Genomic DNA, 16870 nt, shown 5'->3' with positions numbered 1-16870 from the left:
ATGGACGTGGGCAGAGTTAACTTGTTTAAAAGGGAGTGGGCAGAAGAAATATTTAATTTATTTAAATCTATTTTGAGTGCACACCATTATGCCAATGCATAACAACTGTAAATCTACTAAACAAAACAGCGGTTGCTATATGACATCTGCCACGTCGTGCTCACGTGACATACGTGACGTCGATGGGCGTAACATTCGCCGGAATTCAAATCCGCGGGGAGAGTTAACTTGTTTAAAAGAGAGTGGGCAGAAGAATTATTTAATTTATTTAAATCTATTTGGTGTGTGCGCCATTATGTCAATGCATAACAACTGTAAGTCTACTAAACAAAACAGCGGTTGCTATATGACGTCTGCCACGTCGTGGTCACGTGACGCGGACGTGACGTCGACGCCTACTTTACATCCCACCGATCACAGGACCCCTCGGCTGCATAACCGTGCCCCCTTCCCAACCAATCGGATTTGCTATACGCGAAAACGACGCCAATGGAAAGAGCTTCCGCCCAAATTTAAATCCGTGGGCGTGGCTCGCAGCAGGAAGTAGGAAAATGGCGGCGATGTTGACAAAGACACAGCGGATGGTAACATACGACTAACAAGAGAAATATTTTTATTTTCTGCTTGCAACTGGACCGTCCAGAGCGTACACGGTAAGTACAACTCATCGTTTTTAAAAAGAAGTACTTTTGTTGCCCTGAAAAGCGAGTAAGCGTGGCGTTTGTGGGGGACGTCGAATTTCGACGATTCTTTCTGGTCAACGGTTGTAAATGATTGTGTTGATTAAAAAAGAAAACTTGATGTAACTCTACTTTTAACTGCCGTTTCAGATAGATTTGGAATTGCATCACATCCAATTTTGCCTAGAGCGTACACGGTAAGTAACACTCGTTGTGTTTAAGGAGATTTACGTTTGTAATAGCAGAAGTGTAGCCGCGTTGCGTTGTACGTGTGAATGTTGGTCCAGGCGAAATGTTAATGTTTAATTTCATTCCTTTAGGTTCCACGGTGTTTGTTGGCTGCAAGTTTTCCACTGCAAGAAGAGGCTCATATCATTGACCAGGAGCGAGCTACAATGGTGAGTAGCCATAACATTTATGTTAAACACTTCCTATTTCATGTCTAACAGTACTTGATTTAACAAATAACCATAAATAAATACAGTGTGGGCACTGAAGTTAACATATGTGATTATACTGCCTAATCTGTCACCGAGTAGATTGTTGCAAAGTAATATAAGATCCAAAGTTGTAATTCAGAATAGTTTTCAAAAGAAGGCCATTAGAATTATATACAAGTCTGATTACCCTGAACATAACAACAAGCTATTAATTAAATCACAAATTCTTCAATTCAAAGATTTGGTAGATTATCAGACAAATAATGTCTAACAGTAATTGATTTAACACATCACGATAAGTAGATTGAGTGTGGGCACTCTCAAGTTAACATATGTTATTATACTGCCTAATCTGTTACAGAGTATGTTGTTGCCAAGTAATGTAGAATAGATCCAAAATAGTAATCCAGAATAGTTTTGAAGAGGCCATTAGAATAATAAACAAATCTGATTACCTTGAACATAATAACAAGCTAAGTGTTTAATATGTCCTATGAAGTCAAAATTGGGCACCATCATGTGGTGAAATTTGGAATTGCATCACATCCAATTTTGCCTGGGAACAAACAGATTAAATAAATCTTAGTTTTGAATAAGCCACTCCTTCTCAAACAAGTAAACTCTGCCCATTTCGCGCAGTAGATGTTCTGTTAATATCTAGTATTTATACAAAGTCATAATTTAAATTGCTTTCAACCTTCATTCATCGGTTCAACCAACATTACTCGCTCTTATTACCAACTTGTATTGATTTAACTAAGCGTTTAATACTTCCTATCAGGTCTCAAATCGAGATTTGGCAAAATACAATTTCAGCAAATCCAATTTTGCCAGGGAACAAAAATAGATTAAATAAACTAAATAAGTCTTCTTCCCATTAAATAAATCAGAAAAGTCTGTCTTGTAACCAGTCCTCTTCAAACAAGTAAAGTCTGCCCATTTTGTGCCGTAGATTTTGTGTCTATGCCTAGTATTTAAACAAAATCATAATTTAAACGACTTCTTTCCTTCATTCACTTTGGAAATTTGGAATTGCAGCAAATCGAATTTTGCCAGGGAACAAAAATAGATCAATTAAACTAAATAAGTCTTCTTCCCATTAAATAAATTAAAAAAGTCTGTCTTGTAACCAGTCCTTTTGAAACAAGTAAAGTCTGCCCATTTTGTGCCGTCGATTTTGTGTTAATGCCTAGTATTTATACAAAATCATAATTTAAAGGACTTCATTCCTTCATTCACTTTGGAAATTTGGAATTGCAGCACATCAAATTTTGCCTGGGAAGAAAAGTAGATTAAATAAATTTAATAAGTCTTACTACTTCCCATTAAATAAATTAAATACGTCTTACTTGTTCCCACTCCTTTTCAAAAAAGTAGTTTAAAACGAGGTCCCTTCACTCAACCTTTAACCCTATTTATTCACCTTCTAGGCTAAGTGTTAAAGGCTAAGTGTTAAAGGCTTAGTGTTAAAGGCTAAGTGTTAAAGGCTAAGTGTTAGAGGCTAAGTGCCAGAGGCTAGGCGCCAGAGGCGAGTTTTTGTGGGCTGAAGTTTTAGTGGGGTTAGTGTGAATACAATCCAAAAGAATACAACAGAATACAATACAATAGAATATAATACATAGATTAAATTCAATAGCTCTTACTACTTCCCATTAAATAAATTAAATACGTCTTACTTGTTCTCAATCCTTTTCAAAAAAGTAGTTTAAAACGAGGGCCCTTCACTAAACCTTTAACCTCAACCCCGCACGTCACATTGTGTTGTGTCTGTGAATGTTGGTTGTGGCCTAATGATAGTTTTCTTTCATTCGTTTAGGTTCCACGGTGTTTGTTGGCTATGTTTTCCACTGTCAGAAGGATGAAAATACAAAGTACAACGCTTGGACGTGGGCGAAGACGTCACCGGTGAGTCCTTCCTTCCTATTTATTTACCTTCTAGGTGCTAGAGGCTAAGTGTTAGAGGCTAAGTGTTAGAGGCTAAGTGTTAAAGGCAACACAATACGAACAACACAACACAATACGAACAACTCAACACAATATGAACAACACAATATGAACAACACAACACAATACGAACAACACAACACAATACGAACAACACAACACAATACGAACAACACAACACATTACGAACAACACAACACAATACGAACAACACAACGATACTGCACTGAACAACACGATACCGCACTGAACAACACGATACCGCACTGAACAACACGATACCGCACTGAACAACACCATGCCGCACTGAACACCATGCCACACTGAACAACACCATCCCGCACTGAACAACACCATGCCGCACTGAACAACACCATGCCGCACTGAACAACACCATGCCTCACTGAACGACACCATGCCGCACTGAAAGACACCATGCCGCACTGAACGACACCATGCCGCACTGAAAGACACCAACCCGCACTGAACAACACCATGCCGCACTGAACAACACCATCCTGCACTGAACAACACCATCCCGCACTGAACAACACCATGCCGCACTGAACAACATTATGCCGCACTGAACATTATGCCGCACTGAACAACACCATGCCGCACTGAACAACACCATGCCGCACTGAACAACACCATGCAGCACTGAACAACACCATTCCGCACTGAACAACATTATGCCGCACTGAACAACACCATGCCGCACTGAACAACACCATCCTGCACTGAACAACACCATTCCGCATTGAACACCATGCCGCACTGAACAACACCATCCCGCACTGAACAACACCATCCCGCACTGAACAACACCATGCCGCACTGAACAATATTATGCCGCACTGAACATTATGCCGCACTGAACAACACCATGCCGCACTGAACAACACCATGCCGCACTGAACAACACCATGCCGCACTGAACAACACCATCCTGCACTGAACAACACCATTCCGCATTGAACACCATGCCGCACTGAACAACACCATCCCGCACTGAACAACACCATCCCGCACTGAACAACACCATGCCGCACTGAACAACATTATGCCGCACTGAACAACATTATGCCGCACTGAACAACACCATGCCGCACTGAACAACACCATGCCGCACTGAACAACACCATGCCGCCGCGGAGGAGATCGCAGAGCCTCATTGCACTTCCAGCGGCCAGCACACTCGCGCACACCGCCCGGCTCCACCGGCAGGCCGTGCGCACGCTCCGTGGCCGAAATAAGCTCCCGCCTAGCGAATCGGCTGTTTATAAGCACCGCGGAGGAAATCGCGGAGCCTCATTGCACTTCCAGCGGCAAGCACACTCGCGCACGCCGCCCGGAACAACCGGGAGGACGTGCGCATGCGCCAAGTGGCCGAAATAAGCTCCCGCCGAGCGGATCGGCTGTTTATAAGCACTGCGGAGGAGATCACGGAGCCTCATTGCACTTCCAGCGGCAAGCATACTCGCGCACGCCGCCCGGAACAACCGGGAGGCCGTGCGCATGCGCTAAGTGGCCGAAATAAGTTCCCGCCTCGCGGATCGGCTGTTTATAAGCACCGCGGAGGAGATAGCGGAGCCTCATTGCACTTCCAGCGGCCAGCACACTCGCGCACGCTTCCCGGTTCCACCGGGAGGCCTTGCGCACGCACCAAGTGGCCGAAATAAGCTCACGCCTAGCGGACCGGCTGTTTATAAGCACCGCGGAGGAGACCGCAGAGCCTCATTGCACTTCCAGCGGCCAGCACACTCGCACACGCCGCCCGATTCCACCTTGAGGCCATGCGCACGAGCCAAGTGCCCGAAATAAGCTCCCGCCTAGCGGATTGGCTGTTTATAAGCACCGCAGAGGAGATTGCGGAGCCTCATTGCACTTCCAGCGGCCAGCACACTCGCGCACGCTTCCCGGTTCCACCTTATAAACAGCCTTATTTCGGCCACTTGGTGCGTGCGCACGGCCTCCCGGTGGAACCGGGAAGCGTGCGCGAGTGTGCTGGCCGCTGGAAGTGCAATGAGGCTCCGCTATCTCCTCCGCGGTGCTTATAAACTGCCGATCCGCTAGGCGGGAGCTTATTTCGGCCACTTAGCGCATGCGCACGGCCTCCCGGTTGTTCCGGGCGGCATGCGCGAGTATGCTTGCCGCTGGAAGTGCAATGAGGCTCCGCGATCTCCTCCGCGGTGCTTATAAACAGCCGATCCGCTAGGCGGGAATTTATTTCGGCCACTTGGCGAGTGTGCATGGCCTTCCGGTGGAGTTGGGCGGCGTGTGCGAGTGTGCTTGCCGCTGGAAGTGCAATGAGGCTCTGCGATCTCCTCCGCGGTGCTTATAAACAGCCGCTCCGCTAGGCGGGAGCTTATTTCGGCCACTTGGCGCATGCACACGTCCTCCCGGTTTTTCCGGGCGGCTTGCGCGAGTGTGCTTGCCGCTGGAAGTGCAATGAGGCTCCGCGATCTCCTCCGCGGTGCTTATAAACAGCCGATCCGCTAGGCGGGAGCTTATTTCGGCCACTTGGCGCGTGCGCACGGCCTTCCGGTGGAGTTGGGCGGCGTGTGCGAGTGTGCTTGCCGCTGGAAGTGCAATGAGGCTCCGCGATCTCCTCCGCGGTGCTTATAAACAGCCGCTCCGCTAGGCGGGAGCTTATTTCGGCCACTTGGCGCATGCGCACGTCCTCCCGGTTGTTCCGGGTGGCGTGCGCGAGTGTGCTTGCCGCTGGAAATGCAATGAGGCTCCGCGATCTCCTCCGCGGTGCTTATAAACAGCCGATCCGCTAGGCGGGAGCTTATTTCGGCCACGGCGCGTGCGCACGGCCTCCCGGTGGAGCCGGGCGGTGTGCGTGAGTGTGCTGGCCGCTGGAAGTGCAATGAGGCTCTGCGATCTCCTCCGCGGTGCTTCTAAACAGCCAATCCGCTAGAAGGGAGCTTATTTCAGCCACCTGGCGCGTGCGCACGGCTTCCCGGTGGAACCGGGAAGCATGCGCGAGTGTGCTGACCGCTGGAAGTGCAATGAGGCTCCGCAATCTCCTCCGCGGTGCTTATAAACAGCCGATTTGCTAGGCGGGAGCTTATTTCGGCCACTTGGCTCGTGCGCACGACCTCAAGGTGGAATCGGGCGGCGTGTGCGAGTGTGCTGGCCGCTGGAAGTGCAATGAGGCTCCGCGATCTCCTCCGCGGTGCTTATAAACAGCCGATCCGCTCGGCGGGAGCTTATTTCGGCCACTTGGCGCATGCGCACGTCCTCCCGGTTGTTCCGGGCGGGGTGCGCGAGTGTGCTTGCCGCTGGAAGTGCAATGAGGCTCCGCGATTTCCTCCGCGGTGCTTATAAACAGCCGATCCGCTAGGCGGGAGCTTATTTCGGCCACGGCGCGTGCGCACGGCCTCCCGGTGGAGCCGGGCGGTGTGCGCGAGTGTGCTGGCCGCTGGAAGTGCAATGAGGCTCCGCGATTTCCTCCGCGGTGCTTATAAACAGCCGATCCGCTAGAAGGGAGCTTATTTCGGCCACCTGGCGCGTGCGCACGGCCTCCCGGTGGAACCGGGAAGCGTGCGCGAGTGTGCTGGCCGCTGGAAGTGCAATGAGGCTCTGCGGTCTCCTCCGCGGTGCTTATAAACAGCCGGTCCGCTAGGCGGGAGCTTATTTCGGCCACTTGGTGCGTGCGCACGGCCTCCCGGTGGAACCGGGAATCGTGCGCGAGTGTGCTGGCCGCTGGAAGTGCAATCAGGCTCCGCGATCTCCTCCGCGGTGCTTATAAACGGCCGATCCGCTAGGCCGGAGCTTATTTCGGCCACTTGGCGCTTGCGCACGGCCTCCCGGTTGCTCCGGGCGGCGTGCGCGAGTGTGCTGGCCGCTGGAAGTGCAATCAGGCTCCGCAATCAACTCCAAGGTGCTTATAAACAGCCGATCCGCTAGGCGGGAGCTTATTTCGGCCACTTTGCGCGGGCGCACGGCCTCCCGGTGGAGCCGGGCGGCGTGTGCAAATGTCCTGGATGCTGGAAGTGCAATGAGGCTCTGCGATCTCCTCCGCGGTTCTGATAAACAGCCGATCCGCTAGGCGCGATCTTATTTAGGCCACTTGGCGCGTACGCACGGCATCCCGGTTGTTCCGGGCGGCGTGCGCAAGTGTGCTGGCCGCTGGAAGTGCAATGAGGCTCCGCAATCTCCTCCGCGGTACTTATAAACAGCCGATCCGCTAGAAGGGAGCTTATTTCGGCCATTTTTCGCGTGCGCACCGCCTCCCGGTTGTTCCGGGCGGCGTGCGCGAGTATGCTTGCCGCTGGAAGTGCAATGAGGCTCCGCGATCTCCTCCGCGGTGCTTATAAACAGCCAATCCGCTAGGCGGGAGCTTATTTCGGCCACTAGGCGCATGCGCACGGCCTCCCGGTTGTTCCGGGCGGCGTGCGCGAGTGTGCTGGCCGCTGGAAGTGCAATGAAGCTCTGCGATCTCCTCCGCGGTGCTTATAAACAGCCGATCCGCTAATAGGGAGCTTATTTCAGCCACCTGGCGCGTGCGCACGGCCTCCCGGTGGAACCGGGAAGCATGCGCGAGTGTGCTGGCCGCTGGAAGTGTAATGAGGCTCTGCGATCTCCTCCGCGGTGCTTATAAACAGCCAATCCGCTAGAAGGGAGCTTATTTCGGCCACCTGGCGCGTGCGCACGGCCTCCCTGTGGAACCGGGAAGCGTGCACGAGTGTGCTGGCTGCTGGAAGTGCAATGAGGCTCTGCAATCTCCTCCGCGGTGCTTATAAACAGCCGATCCGCTCGGCGGGAGCTTATTTCGGCCACTTGGCGCATGCGCACGTCGTCCCGGTTGTTCCGGGCGGCGTGCGCGAGTGTGCTTGCCGCTGGAAGTGCAATGAGGCTCCGCGATCTCCCCCGCGGTGCTTATAAACAGCCGATTTGCTAGGTGGGAGCTTATTTCGGCCACGGCGCGTGCGCACGGCCTCCCGGTGGAGCCGGGCGGTGTGCCCGAGTGTGCTGGTCGCTGGAAGTGTAATGAGGCTCTGCGATCTCCTCCGCGGTGCTTATAAACAGCCAATCCGCTAGAAAGGAGCTTATTTCGGCCACCTGGCGCGTGCGCACGGCCTCCCTGTGGAACCGGGAAGCGTGCACGAGTGTGCTGGCCGCTGGAAGTGCAATGAGGCTCCGCAATCTCCTCCGCGGTGCTTATAAACAGCCGATCCGCAAGGCGGGAGCTTATTTCGGCCATTTGGCTAGTGCGCACGGCCTCCCGGTTGTTCCGGGCGGCGTGCGCGAGTGTGCTTGCCGCTGGAAGTGCAATGAGGCTCCGCGATCTCCTCCGCGGTGCTTATAAACAGCCGATCCGATAGGCGGGAGCTTATTTCGGCCACTTGGCGCGTGCGCACGGCCTCCCGGTGGAACCGGGTGGCGTGCGCGAGTGTGCTGGCCACTGGAAGTGCAATGAGGCTCTGCAGTCTCCTCCGTGGTGCTCATAAACAGCCGATCCGCTAGGCGGGAGCTTATTTCGGCCACTTGGCGCATGTACACGGCCTCCCGGTTGTTCCGGGCGGCGTGCGCGAGTGTGCTTGCCGCTGGAAGTGCAATGCGGCTCCGCGATCTCCTCCGCGGTGCTTATAAACAGCCGATCCGCTAGGCGGGAATTTATTTCGGCCACTTGGCGAGTGCGCACGGCCTTCCGGTGGAGTTGGGCGGCGTGTGCGAGTGTGCTTGCCGCTGGAAGTGCAATGAGGCTCTGCGATCTCCTCCGCGGTGCTTATAAACAGCCGCTCCGCTAGGCGGGAGCTTATTTCGGCCACTTGGCGCATGCGCACGTCCTCCCGGTTGTTCCGGGCGGCGTGCACGAGTGTGCTTGCCGCTGGAAGTGCAATGAGGCTCCGCGATCTCCTCCGCGGTGCTTATAAACAGCCGATCCGCTAGGCGGGAGCTTATTTCGGCCACGGCTCGTGCGCACGGCCTCCCGGTTGAGCCGGGCGATGTGCGTGAGTGTGCTGGCCGCTGGAAGTGCAATGAGGCTCTGCGATCTCCTCCGCGGTGCTTATAAACAGCCGGTCCGCTAGAAGGGAGCTTATTTCGGCCACCTGGCGCGTGCGCACGGCCTCCCGGTGGAACCGGGAAGCGTGCGCGAGTGTGCTGGCCGCTGGAAGTGCAATGAGGCTCCGCAATCTCCTCCGCGGTGCTTATAAACAGCCGATCCGCTAGGCGGGAGCTTATTTCGGCCACTTGGCTCGTGCGCACGGCCTCAAGGTGGAATCGGGCGACGTGTGCGAGTGTGCTGGCGGCTGGAAGTGCAATGAGGCTCTGCGGTCTCCTCCGCGGTGCTTATAAACAGCCGGTCCGCTAGGCGGGAGCTTATTTCGGCCTTTTGGTGCGTGCGCACGGCCTCCCGGTGGAACCGGGAAGCGTGCGCGAGTGTGCTGGCCGCTGGAAGTGCAATGAGGCTCCGCTATCTCCTCCGCGGTGCTTATAAACAGCCGATCCGCTAGGCGGGATCTTATTTCGGCCACTTAGCACATGCGCACGGCCTCCCGGTTGTTCCGGGCGGCGTGCGCGAGTATGCTTGCCGCTGGAAGTGAAATGAGGCTCCGCGATCTCCTCCGCGGTGCTTATAAACAGCCGATCCACTCGGCGGGAGCTTATTTCGGGCACTTGGCGCGTGCGCACGGCCTCCCGGTGGAACCGGGTGGTGTGCGCGAGTGTGCTGGCCGCTGGAAGTGCAATGAGGCTCTGCAGTCTCCTCCCCGGAGCTCATAAACAGCCGATCCGCTAGGCGGGAGCTTATTTCGGCCACTTGGCGCGTGCGCACGGCCTCCCGGTGGAACCGGGAAGCGTGCGCGAGTGTGCTGGCCGCTGGAAGTGCAATGAGGCTCCGCTATCTCCTCCGCGGTGCTTATAAACAGCCGATCCGCTAGGCGGGAGCTTAATTCGGCCACTTAGCGCATGCGCACGGCCTCCCGGTTGTTCCGGGCGGCGTGCGCGAGTATGCTTGCCGCTGGAAGTGCAATGAGGCTCCGCGATCTCCTCCGCGGTGCTTATAAACAGCCGATCCGCTCGGCGGGAGCTTATTTCGGCCACTTGGCGCATGCGCACGTCCTCCCGGTTGTTCCGGGCGGCGTGCGCGAGTGTGCTTGCCGCTGGAAGTGCAATGAGGCTCCGCGATTTCCTCCGCGGTGCTTATAAACAGCCGATCCGCTAGGCGGGAGCTTATTTCGGCCACGGCGCGTGCGCACGGCCTCCCGGTGGAGCCGGGCGGTGTGCGCGAGTGTGCTGGCTGCTGGAAGTGCAATGAGCCTCTGCGATCTCCTCCGCGGTGCTTATAAACAGCCAATCCGCTAGAAGGGAGCTTATTTCGGCCACCTGGCGCGTGCGCACGGCCTCCCGGTGGAACCCGGAAGCGTGCGCGAGTGTGCTGGCCGCTGGAAGTGCAATGAGGCTCTGCGGTCTCCTCCGCGGTGCTTATAAACAGCCGGTCCGCTAGGCGGGAGCTTATTTCGGCCACTTGGTGCGTGCGCACGGCCTCCCGGTGGAACCGGGAAGCGTGCGCGAGTGTGCTGGCCGCTGGAAGTGCAATGAGGCTCCGCTATCTCCTCCGCGGTGCTTATAAACAGCCGATCCGCTAGGCGGGATCTTATTTCGGCCACTTAGCGCATGCGCACGGCCTCCCGGTTGTTCCGGGCGGCGTGCGCGAGTGTGCTTGCCGCTGGAAGTGCAATGAGGCTCCGCGATTTCCTCCGCGGTGCTTATAAACAGCCGATCCGCTAGGCGGGAGCTTATTTCGGCCACGGCGCGTGCGCACGGCCTCCCGGTGGAGCCGGGCGGTGTGCGCGAGTGTGCTGGCTGCTGGAAGTGCAATGAGCCTCTGCGATCTCCTCCGCGGTGCTTATAAACAGCCAATCCGCTAGAAGGGAGCTTATTTCGGCCACCTGGCGCGTGCGCACGGCCTCCCGGTGGAACCCGGAAGCGTGCGCGAGTGTGCTGGCCGCTGGAAGTGCAATGAGGCTCTGCGGTCTCCTCCGCGGTGCTTATAAACAGCCGGTCCGCTAGGCGGGAGCTTATTTCGGCCACTTGGTGCGTGCGCACGGCCTCCCGGTGGAACCGGGAAGCGTGCGCGAGTGTGCTGGCCGCTGGAAGTGCAATGAGGCTCCGCTATCTCCTCCGCGGTGCTTATAAACAGCCGATCCGCTAGGCGGGATCTTATTTCGGCCACTTAGCGCATGCGCACGGCCTCCCGGTTGTTCCGGGCGGCGTGCGCGAGTATGCTTGCCGCTGGAAGTGCAATGAGGCTCCGCGATCTCCTCCGCGGTGCTTATAAACAGCCGATCCGCTCGGCGGGAGCTTATTTCGGCCACTTGGCGCATGCGCACGTCCTCCCGGTTGTTCCGGGCGGCGTGCGCGAGTGTGCTTGCCGCTGGAAGTGCAATGAGGCTCCGCGATCTCCTCCGCGGTGCTTATAAACAGCCGCTCCGCTAGGCGGGAGCTTATTTCGGCCACTTGGCGCATGCGCACGTCCTCCCGGTTGTTCCGGGTGGCGTGCGCGAGTGTGCTTGCCGCTGGAAATGCAATGAGGCTCCGCGATCTCCTCCGCGGTGCTTATAAACAGCCGATCCGCTAGGCGGGAGCTTATTTCGGCCACGGCGCGTGCGCACCGCCTCCCGGTTGTTCCGGGCGGCGTGCGCGAGTGTGCTGGCCGCTGGAAGTGGAATGAGGCTCCGCGATTTCCTACGCGGTGCTTATAAACAGCCGCTCCGAGAGGCGGGAGCTTATTTCGGCCACTAGGCGCATGCGCACGGCCTCCCGGTTGTTCCGGGCGGCGTGCGCGAGTGTGCTGGCCGCTGGAAGTGCAATGAAGCTCTGCAATCACCTCCGCGATGCTTATAAACAGCCGCTCCTAGAGGCGGGAGCTTATTTCGGCCACTTTGCGCATGCGCACGTCCTCCCGGTTGTTCCGGGAGGCGTGCGCGAGTGTGCTTGCCGCTGGAAGTGCAATGAGGCTCCGCGATCTCCTCCGCGGTGCTTATAAACAGCCGATCCGCCAGGCGGGAGCTTATTTCGGCCACGGCGCGTGCGCACGGCCTCCCGGTGGAGCTGGGCGGTGTGCGCGAGTGTGCTGGCCGCTGGAAGTGCAATGAGGCTCTGCGATCTCCTCCGCGGTGCTTATAAACAGCCAATCCGCTAGAAGGGAGCTTATTTCGGCCACTCTGCGCGTGCGCACGGCCTCCCGGTGGAACTGGGTGAAGTGCGCACGGCCTCCCGGTGGAAACGGGTGGCGTGCGCGAGTGTGCTGGCCGCTGGAAGTGCAATGAGGCTCCGCGATCTCCTCTGCATTACTTATAAACAGCCGATCCGCTAGGCGGGAGCTTATTTCGGCCACTTGGCGCGTGCGCACCGCCTCACGGTTGTTCCGGGCGGCGTGCGCGAGTGTGCTGGCCGCTGGAAGTGGAATGAGGCTCCGCGATTTCCTACGCGGTGCTTATAAACAGCCGATCCGCTAGGCGGGAGCTTATTTCGGCCACTTCGCGCGTGCGCACGGCCTCCCGGTGGAACCGGGTGGCGTGCGCGAGTGTGCTGGCCGCTGGAAGTGCAATGAGGCTCTGCAGTCTCCTCCGCGGTGCTCATAAACAGCCGATCCGCTAGGCGGGAGCTTATTTCGGCCACTTGGCGCATATACACGGCCTCCCGGTTGTTCCGGGCGGCGTGCACGACTGTGCTTGCCACTGGAAGTGCAATGAGGCTCCGCGATCTCCTCCGCGGTGCTTATAAACAGCCGATCCGCTAGGCGGGAATTTATTTCCGCCACTTGGCGAGTGCGCACGGCCTTCCGGTGGAGTTGGGCGGCGTGTGCGAGTGTGCTTGCCGCTGGAAGTGCAATGAGGCTCTGCGATCTCCTCCGCGGTGCTTATAAACAGCCAATCCGCTAGAAGGGAGCTTATTTCGGCCACCTGGCGCGTGCGCACGGCTTCCCGGTGGAACCGGGAAGCATGCGCGAGTGTGCTGACCGCTGGAAGTGCAATGAGGCTCCGCAATCTCCTCCGCGGTGTTTATAAACAGCCGATCCGCTAGGCGGGAGCTTATTTCGGCCACTTGGCTCGTGCGCACGACCTCAAGGTGGAATCGGGCGGCGTGTGCGAGTGTGCTGGCCGCTGGAAGTGCAATGAGGCTCTGCGGTCTCTCCCGCGGTGCTTATAAACAGCCGGTCCGCTAGGCGGGAGCTTATTTCGGCCACTTGGTGCGTACGCACGGCCTCCCGGTGGAACCGGGAAGCGTGCGCGAGTGTGCTGGCCGCTGGAAGTGCAATGAGGCTCCGCTATCTCCTCCGCGGTTCTTATAAACAGCCGATCCGCTAGGCGGGATCTTATTTCGGCCACTTAGCGCATGCGCACGGCCTCCCGGTTGTTCCGGGCGGCGTGCGCGAGTATGATTGCTGCTGGAAGTGCAATGAGGCTCCGCGATCTCCTCCGCGGTGCTTATAAACACCCGATTCACTCGGCGGGAGCTTATTTCGGGCACTTGGCGCGTGCGCACGGCCTCCCGGTGGAACCGGGTGGTGTGCGCGAGTGTGCTGGCCGCTGGAAGTGCAATGAGGCTCTGCAGTCTCCTCCGCGGAGCTCATAAACAGCCGATCCGCTAGGCGGGAGCTTATTTCGGCCACTTGGCGCGTGCGCACGGCCTCCCGGTGGAACCGGGAAGCGTGCGCGAGTGTGCTGGCCGCTGGAAGTGCAATGAGGCTCCGCTATCTCCTCCGCGGTGCTTATAAACAGCCGATCCGCTAGGCGGGAGCTTAATTCGGCCACTTAGCGCATGCGCACGGCCTCCCGGTTGTTCCGGGCGGCGTGCGCGAGTATGCTTGCCGCTGGAAGTGCAATGAGGCTCCGCGATCTCCTCCGCGGTGCTTATAAACAGCCGATCCGCTCGGCGGGAGCTTATTTCGGCCACTTGGCGCATGCGCACGTCCTCCCGGTTGTTCCGGGTGGTGTGCGCGAGTGTGCTGGCCGCTGGAAGCGCAATGAGGCTCTGCAGTCTCCTCCGCGGTGCTCATAAACAGCCGCTCCGCTAGGCGGGAGCTTATTTCGGCCACTTGGTGCGTGCGCACGGCCACCCGGTGGAACCGAAGCGTGCGCGAGTGTGCTGGCCGCTGGAAGTGCAATGAGGCTCCGCTATCTCCTCCGCGGTGCTTATAAACAGCCGATCCGCTAGGCGGGAGCTTATTTCGGCCACTTAGCGCATGCGCACGGCCTCCCGGTTGTTCCGGGCGGCGTGCGCGAGTATGCTGGCCGCTGGAAGTGCAATGAGGCTCCGCTATCTCCTCCGCGGTTCTTATAAACAGCCGATCCGCTAGGCGGGATCTTATTTCGGCCACTTAGCGCATGCGCACGGCCTCCCGGTTGTTCCGGGCGGCGTGCGCGAGTATGATTGCTGCTGGAAGTGCAATGAGGCTCCGCGATCTCCTCCGCGGTGCTTATAAACACCCGATTCACTCGGCGGGAGCTTATTTCGGGCACTTGGCGCGTGCGCACGGCCTCCCGGTGGAACCGGGTGGTGTGCGCGAGTGTGCTGGCCGCTGGAAGTGCAATGAGGCTCCGCGGACTCCTCCGCGGTGCTTATAAACAGCCGGTCCGCTAGGTGGGAGCTTATTTCGGCCACTTGGTGCGTGCGCACGGCCTCCCGGTGGAACCGGGAATCGTGCGCGAGTGTGCTGGCCGCTGGAAGTGCAATCAGGCTCCGCGATCTCCTCCGCGGTGCTTATAAACGGCCGATCCGCTAGGCCGGAGCTTATTTCGGCCACTTGGCGCTTGCGCACGGCCTCCCGGTTGCTCCGGGCGGCGTGCGCGAGTGTGCTGGCCGCTGGAAGTGCAATCAGGCTCCGCAATCAACTCCAAGGTGCTTATAAACAGCCGATCCGCTAGGCGGGAGCTTATTTCGGCCACTTTGCGCGGGCGCACGGCCTCCCGGTGGAGCCGGGCGGCGTGTGCGAATGTCCTGGATGCTGGAAGTGCAATGAGGCTCTGCGATCTCCTCCGCGGTTCTGATAAACAGCCGATCCGCTAGGCGCGATCTTATTTAGGCCACTTGGCGCGTGCGCACGGCATCCCGGTTGTCCCGGGCGGCGTGCGCGAGTGTGCTGGACGCTGGAAGTCGAATGAGGCTCTGCGATCTCCTCCTCGGGGCTTGTAAACAGCCGATCCGCGCGGCTCGGAGCTAATTCTGGCTAGCCGTTGTATGCGCACAGCCTCCCGGTGGTCCCGCTCGCTTCCACTAACCGTTAAAAAAATGTCAAGTGAGCCTACCTTAAGAGAGTTAGAGTTACTCCTGCCGTTTGCCCGCACAAAGTGTCATCGAACGCGGAGCAATGCAAGTGTGCGCTAAGTGCGAGAGTGGCTTAATTTCTCGCCGTGTCCGTCAGAGGGAGGTATTTTCCCGCTGCAATGGCACCGGCAGCTTCCGAACGTCTCCCCGAGCGGTTGGAAGTCCGCGCGGGGGGAGAAGCGGGCCGAGCAAGGTACCGGATGAAGCTGGTCGGTCACAGGCGGCGCGCGCGAGTGTGCTGGCTGCTGGAAGTGGAATGAGGCTGCGCGATCTCTTCTGCGGTGCTTATAAACAGCCGATCCGCTCGGCATGGAGCTATTTCCGGCAACTTGGCGCATGCGCACGGCCTCCCGGTTGTTCCGGGCGGCGTGCGCGAGTGTGCTTGCCGCTGGAAGTGCAATGAGGCTCCGCAATCTCCTCCGCGGTGCTTATAAAGAGTCGATCCGCTAGGCGGGAGCTTATTTCGGCCACTTGGCGCGTGCGCACGGCCTCCCGGTGGAACCGGGTGGTGTGCGCGAGTGTGCTGGCCGCTGGAAGCGCAATGAGGCTCTGCAGTCTCCTCCGCGGTGCTCATAAACAGCCGCTCCGCTAGGCGGGAGCTTATTTCGGCCACTTGGCTCGTGCGCACGGCCTCAAGGTGGAATCGGGCGGCGTGTGCGAGTGTGCTGGCCGCTGGAAGTGCAATGAGGCTCCGCGGTCTCCTCCGCGGTGCTTATAAACAGCCTTTCCGCTAGGCGGGAGCTTATTTCGGCCACTTGGTGCGTGCGCACGGCCACCCGGTGGAACCGAAGCGTGCGCGAGTGTGCTGGCCGCTGGAAGTGCAATGAGGCTCCGCTATCTCCTCCGCGGTGCTTATAAACAGCCGATCCGCTAGGCGGGAGCTTATTTCGGCCACTTAGCGCATGCGCACGGCCTCCCGGTTGTTCCGGGCGGCGTAAACGAGTATGCTTGGCGCTGGAAGTGCAATGAGGCTCCGCGAATTCCTCCGCGGTGCTTATAAACAGCTGATCCGCTAGGCGGGAGCTTATTTCAGCCACTTTGCGCGTGCGCACCGCCTCCCGGTTGTTGCGGGCGGCGTGCGCGAGTGTGCTTGCCGCTGGAAGTGCAATGAGGCTCCGCGATCTCCTCCGCGGTGCTTATAAACAGCCGATCCGATAGGCGGGAGTTTATTTCGACCATTTGGCGCGAGTGTGCTGGCCACTGGAAGTGCAATGAGGCTCTGCAGTCTCCTCCGCGGTGCTCATAAACAGCCGATCCGCTAGGCGGGAGCTTATTTCGGCCACTTGGCGCATGTACACGGCCTCCCGGTTGTTCCGGGCGGCGTGCGCGAGTGTGCTTGCCGCTGGAAGTGCAATGAGGCTCCGCGATCTCCTCCGCGGTGCTTATAAACAGCCGATCCGCTAGGCGGGAATTTATTTCGGCCACTTGGCGAGTGCGCACGGCCTTCCGGTGGAGTTGGGCGGCGTGTGCGAGTGTGCTTGCCGCTGGAAGTGCAATGAGGCTCTGCGATCTCCTCCG

General features: G+C 57.6%; 1 protein-coding gene and 1 long non-coding RNA gene across 3 annotated transcripts in view; both read left to right on the top strand.

Annotated features, from left to right (window-relative positions):
- The window catches only part of LOC148390115 (uncharacterized), a 99051-nt gene that overhangs the window by 8706 nt on the left and 73475 nt on the right, over window positions 1-16870 (top strand). The gene's annotated exons all lie outside the window — the stretch shown is intronic.
- Window positions 223-1079, top strand: LOC148390118 (uncharacterized). 2 transcript variants are annotated; one of them, XR_015861829.1, is made up of 3 exons: window positions 223-653; window positions 835-877; window positions 1001-1079. It is a non-coding gene; the product is annotated as an uncharacterized LOC148390118 (long non-coding RNA). The 2 variants fall into 2 exon arrangements; XR_015861830.1 differs by having other exon boundaries at window positions 831-877.

This window comes from Syngnathus floridae, chromosome 12 (genome assembly GCF_059516105.1).
Source record: "Syngnathus floridae isolate MCC-2025c chromosome 12, RoL_Sflo_1.0, whole genome shotgun sequence".
NCBI classification, from domain to species: domain Eukaryota; kingdom Metazoa; phylum Chordata; class Actinopteri; order Syngnathiformes; family Syngnathidae; genus Syngnathus; species Syngnathus floridae.
Note: the sequence above shows the minus strand (reverse complement) of the source record. Positions and strands in the feature narration are given on the sequence as shown.